This window comes from Lathyrus oleraceus, chromosome 2 (genome assembly GCF_024323335.1).
Source record: "Lathyrus oleraceus cultivar Zhongwan6 chromosome 2, CAAS_Psat_ZW6_1.0, whole genome shotgun sequence".
Taxonomy (NCBI): Eukaryota; Viridiplantae; Streptophyta; class Magnoliopsida; order Fabales; family Fabaceae; genus Lathyrus; species Lathyrus oleraceus.
In genome coordinates, this window is record NC_066580.1 from 452,491,773 (window position 1) to 452,497,813 (window position 6,041).

The following is a 6,041-nucleotide window of genomic DNA, read 5'->3' on the forward strand; positions in this document are numbered from 1 at the left end:
TATGGAACTCTAACTAGTGATTCATTCACTACATGTCATAATCTTAGTGAACATACTTGCATTTCAAAACTGACATAACGTAACATTACAATTACCATTTTCAAAATGAGCATTTTTACTTGTGAATAAGAACTTGACATCAAGAAAGATTACACGATTGGAAGTTTGATCATACTAAGGGGCATAATTCATGAACACTACTTTAAGCATAAGGGCGGGTTGCTTTAGGATTCAGTTAATTTGGGGAAATTGTGTCGAGATTCGATAAATCTCTTTAAGACGGTTAATTAAGGGCATGCAGTTTCAAGATACGGGGGCAATTCAGGTTGTGATCTTCTGATGACAAGACTTCTTCATAACTGGTGACTGGGGAAATTCATGTAGAGACCCAACAGACTGGGGTGGAGGTAAAATACGAAGGTACAAGTTATTTCAATGTTTCAAAACAAGTGAAAAGTTGTGTCAACAACTGTTGAGCCTGAAGTTGGTGCCAGATAATCACGTCTTTATGACCCTTATCCTAACCCTAAATTTTCCACCTCCCACCACATGAGCATCTATTTAACCATTACATAAATCATCATCATGCATTAATCATGTCGCTTCACTCATGCATATCATTCATCTAGCATAGCATGAAGCCTTGTCATACAAACTAGAAAAGTCAAAACCCAATATTTATTGGCACTTCCAAACCCCAAACTTTCTTGGTACCTTTTAAAGCCTAGTCTTGTTTGGAAACTCTCTCAAAACCCAATTGGCTTGGCATCTTTTAAAGCCTAGTTTGGTTGATGATCCTTGTTTCCAACCTTCATGGTTGATGATCCCTTTTGTTTACAACCCCCATGGTTGAGGTTCTTGTTTCCAACCTTCGTGGTTGATGCCCCTTTTGTTTCCAACCCTTATTATTGATGATCCTTTTGTTTCCAACCCCCATGGTTGATGAACATTTTCTTTCCAACCTTCATGATTGATGATCCTTTTGTTTCCAACCTTTGTGGTTGATGATCCTTGTTTCCAACCCCCATTGGTTGATGACCTTTTTGTTTCCAACCTTCATGGTTGATGATCATTTTGTTTCCAACCTTCATGGTTGATGATCCTTGTTTCAAACCTTCATGGTTGATGCCCTTTTTGTTTCCAACCTTCATGGTTGATGATCCTTGTTTCCAACTTCCATGGTTGATAATATTTTTCTCAACCTTCGGGGTTGATGATCCTTGTTCCAACCTTCGGGTTGTTGATCTTTTTCCAACCCCTATGGTTGATGACCTTGTTTACAACCTTTTTATTAATGACTTAGTTCCAACAATTTTACATCCCTATCAGAAAAATTCAATTTAAACCTCCAACTGCAAGGGCATTCTGAAACCTTCTTGTTTAACTTATGGGCTCCTTGATTCCATTCACTACCATACCGGAACCAGAGCCTACCTCTGACCCACCTTGTTGCATAACATGCATGGCTTCATGCATCATGAAAAATTAATCATATATTGTATATGTCATGCATATCAAACACTTCCTTTACAACTGATTTATTTCCCCAATAAAATATTTTGGTCAACTCCCAGCAGACGAACCTATAAAAGTTTACCTATCATTCCATAATCTAAATACATTTATCCTACTCACATTACAACCTTTCTCAATGGGAAAATTTTCGGATATTCTTGTATTTAATCCTCTTCTACCTTGAATATCCTAAAAGTTGTCGCAATTCACGCATTCGGGTTCAAGATGATTAAATATGGGAAGTTGTCATACCCCAAAATTTGCCCACCCTTTTTCATTTTTTATCTGACTTTTGGTTTGAGATTCATATGCATTCATTTCATGTCAAATGAATTCATATCATCCATTTCGTCCATATTGTTGGTGTAAGCCCTAGAGGCCAATACTTTTGGTACTTATATCGAATTATTTATTAATAATAAAAGGCATTTTCTTTATTATGGTTGATTAATAAAGTCCCTGGAATAGATAGTTCGTTTAATGTATTAAGTGTGACTTAATCATGAGAACACATTAAACATAAGGACACTATTATTAAAGTATCCGTAGTCGAGCTTTAGTGTGAAGTGGGATAACATTAAAGCATTAAGACTATTATGTTTGTAGACTGATGATCACATCTCATGGATCATGGATAAAGAGTTATCAAGTCTTAAACATAGGTATGAATATTAGGAGTAATATTTATACCGGATTGACCCTCTATGAGAATACTATATAGAAAGTTATGCAAAGTGTCATAAGTTATTCTCATGGTGATAATAGTGTATACCACTCTTCGACCTGAAACCACTATGGATCCTAGATGTAGAGTCGAGTGCTTTATTGCTGATCCAACGTTGTCCGTAACTGGATAACCATAAAGACAGTTGATGGGTACTCCACGAAGCATGCTGAGGGACATGAGTGTCCTAGATGGAATTTGCCAATCCTGCGTAACAGGATAAATGTCTATGGGCCCAATATTGAACTGGACAAGGGTGACACGGTCTATACCTTGTGTTCAATATAGACATAAGGGCAAAGGGGTAATTATACACATAATTATTATCACAGGAGGTTTTGTCAGATCACATGACATTTTCGTGACTTGGGTAGCAGTGATGTGTTGCTAGATACCGCTCACTGTTTATTATGTTAAATGCGTGATTTAATATAATTGCCAACGCCGCGAAAACCTATAGGGTCACACACAAAGGACGGATTGATGAGAGATAGAGTAACTAAGGAACACCGTAAGGTACGGTGCACTTAAGTGGGAGACGAAATATGGTAAGGTACCAAATACTTAAGTGATATTGGGCATATTATAAGATATGGGCCAAAATACACTTAAGTGGGCTTTTTAGCTTGAAGCCCACACAAGTGGTTCTATAAATAGAACCCCTTGGGTAGAAGCATTGTCACTCCACTCCACTCAGACTGAAATTCAAGTAGAGACTTGGAATTTTGTTTCCCTCTTTCTCTCACTCAAAGCCTTCATTCATAACAGCTAGCACTGCGATTGAAGGAATCCGTTCGTGTGGACTGAGTAGAGGCGTTGTCATCGTTCAACGTTCGTGATCGCCCCGTGGATCTGTATCAAAGATTTTTATCATTATCAGAGATTTGCACCAAAGGTTTGAATCGCCACAAGAGGTAACGATTCTATCACTGATCATGCCCATTCGTAAGGATCACTAAATGGAGAAATTTGTAAATTCCGCTGCGCCTTGGATGGCAATTCTCCAACACATATATCATCATAGATTCAAAGTTGTGATATTCATACTTAACAAGACCTGGGGTTTGCACAACGATCAAGCCTTAGGGATTGTGGTGGTGCAATCAATTTGGAATCAAGGCATGAAACCCTAATTCTTGGTGCTTGGGGAATTGGTTTATGGAGTTTGCATCATGGTATTCGATCAGGGTATGAAACCATAATTCTTGTTTCTTGGGACCTTGGTTTATGGAGGTTGCATCATGGTATTCATTTATGCACAAAACCCTAGTTCTTGATCTTTTGTACTCATATATCATGTGGTTTGCTTTATGAGCTTGGACTTGATCATGAAACTCTAATCTTAGGGTCCATTTGATTGGTAGTTAATTACAGAGCCTTTTGCTTGGTTTGAGGTATTTGATTAGGTGGTTTGCATCTTGAAACCCTAATCATGGATGATTGGCATTTGTGGACAATGTGGTTTGTCTATTGATCTATTGATTGACTATGGAACCCTAATTCATTGGAGTGTAGTTCTTAATCATTATGGATGCATCATACCATTGTTATTTGGAGTCAAATATCATTCTTGATTGTGTTCAAGCATAAGTCAACCTCAGAATTGATCATCTATTGACCATGGCTTATCATAAGCTTATTTTCTTGATGATTCAATTGATCCAAGGCCCTGTTATTCAAGTCTTATGCAAGCTTTCATTCAAGTCTTAGTCATTTTTCATTCTAGTTTCCATTCAAGTCCATTACTTCAAGGTTTATGGTGCATTCATGGTCCATTTGTTCAAGTATCATAGTCCATTGATTCATGCTTCATAGTGCATTCATTGGCTCATGATTCATAATGCATTCCTAACCCATTGGTCTTTAATTCATGGTGTATTCATAGTCCATTTGTTCAAGTTTCATAGTTCTTATTTCTAGTCCATTGGATCTTGATTCATAGTTCTCATTCATAGTCCATTTGTTCAAGTATTTCAAAGCCCATAATTCATTCATTTCAAGAAAGATTCAAACTTACTTTTGGTGGGAAAAATTACAATTTGGAAAACTAGAATTTTGCATTGATTAAAAGAATCATGTCATTCATTCATACAAATATTATTTACAAAGAATTCATACAAAAATTACAAAAGAAATCATGACTTTAATCTACTATTGACTTTGGTCAACTATTGACTTTTTGGTCAACTGGTCAACTGGCCTAATTTCTAGACCTACTCCTAATTCCACTTTGATTCTTCATTCTTATTCATCTTTTCATTTGATTTCATGGCCAAGCTTGCTTCATGTGCAAACAAGTTTTGATTCTTCAAGTTATCACCATGGACTTTCATATAACTTCATTTCAAGCAATGTTGAGATATGACTAACCAAACTCCAAGAGCATAGAACAATCCTGCAACATAACCATCCAATGAATCATTTAGCATAGCAAACCAACAAACCACCAAGACAATTTCATTTGCAATGCATCACATAATTAGCTTCATTTAATCAAATCCAACCAATTGTTTTCAACTCAATTCAAGACACTAACAGGTCATACATCTTTGCATCACATTTCATCAATGCACATCACAAGAATTACCTAAGGACCCTATGCTAACAAGGCAATAGAACGACAAGCATACATTCATAACATACGTTCATGACATTCACTAACAAACCAATTAACAAGCTGCTGCATATTTGTTAACAACAATTCAGCACGAACATTAACAACATTTCACTCAACAAAATTCAGTTCTATCATGTTACTTTAACCTTTTGAAATAGCAGTCATTAACAGCCTATCTAATCAACTAACAAACAACATGGCAATGCACTCTTAACAAGAGCTTTAGCAAATCATCACCATTCAAAATATAACAGAACTTCTAGCTGACTAGTCTAACAAAAATGTTCCTAATTAACTAACCATTCATCATCAGCAGGGCTCCTAACTTCATAACTCAGACCATAACAGAAATCAATTAACCTAGCAGAGCAATTAACAGGATTTCACAACAGGGAAATGTCACCATTTTTCATTTTAACTAAATTTCATCTTAACTGAATCTAAAACTAACCATAACTAAAGGTTAACAAAAGTTATAACTAACTCTTTAACAGCATAACGGATATCACATACCAACCTTCAACTTGAGTTCCACATCACCCAACAGATCCTAAGTAATAACTAAAACTAACCTAGCATTGCATTTAACAAAATTTCATCCAAATCTAACATAATTCCTAACTAATTTCTCACGAATCCCATCATTTAACAAAGTTATAATGTGTAATAAACTTCAACAAGGAATTACTAACAGAGTTAACTCTGTTAACGTTTGAACCCCTATATAATTAATCCTCATTGCAATTTCATGGGGAATTTCACAATCACAAATCAGTTTCAGAAAACTCTCATTCTCAATCTCTGCGTCACTTTCACTCATCTCTCAATCCTCTCCATTCTCCCACGCCCACAACACACACATAGGGGATCAATCATCAACGACAAGCTCAAATTGAGAAGGCCAGTTGGGCCTTAGAGCGCCCCTGGCCCATCCAAGTCACTATTCACACCTTGGTTTTCAGCAATAAACCCTTTTTTTTTATTATTTGTTGCTTTTACATTTCATTTTTATCATTTTTTTTATAATTATTTTTTCTTTGATAAAAATCCTTAGAAAGTCAATAGTAATGTTTCCATTGAAAAATAATAGAATTAATTGTTTCTTATTCTTTTAGCATTAATTGAAATTTAATCATAATTAGTGATTTGTTAGATGTTGATCTTTTTAGGATTGATTTTGTAGTT

At 35.8% G+C, this 6,041-nt stretch overlaps 1 long non-coding RNA gene across 2 annotated transcripts; it reads right to left on the reverse strand.

Moving 5' to 3' along the window:
- Positions 1-4,303: 4,303 nt before the first annotated feature.
- Positions 4,304-5,705, reverse strand: LOC127120290 (uncharacterized). 2 transcript variants are annotated; one of them, XR_007803170.1, is made up of 2 exons: positions 5,374-5,705; positions 4,304-4,634 (listed from the first exon to the last, which is right to left on the reverse strand). It is a non-coding gene; the product is annotated as an uncharacterized LOC127120290 (long non-coding RNA). The 2 variants fall into 2 exon arrangements; XR_007803171.1 differs by having other exon boundaries at positions 5,370-5,705.
- Positions 5,706-6,041: the final 336 nt, after the last annotated feature.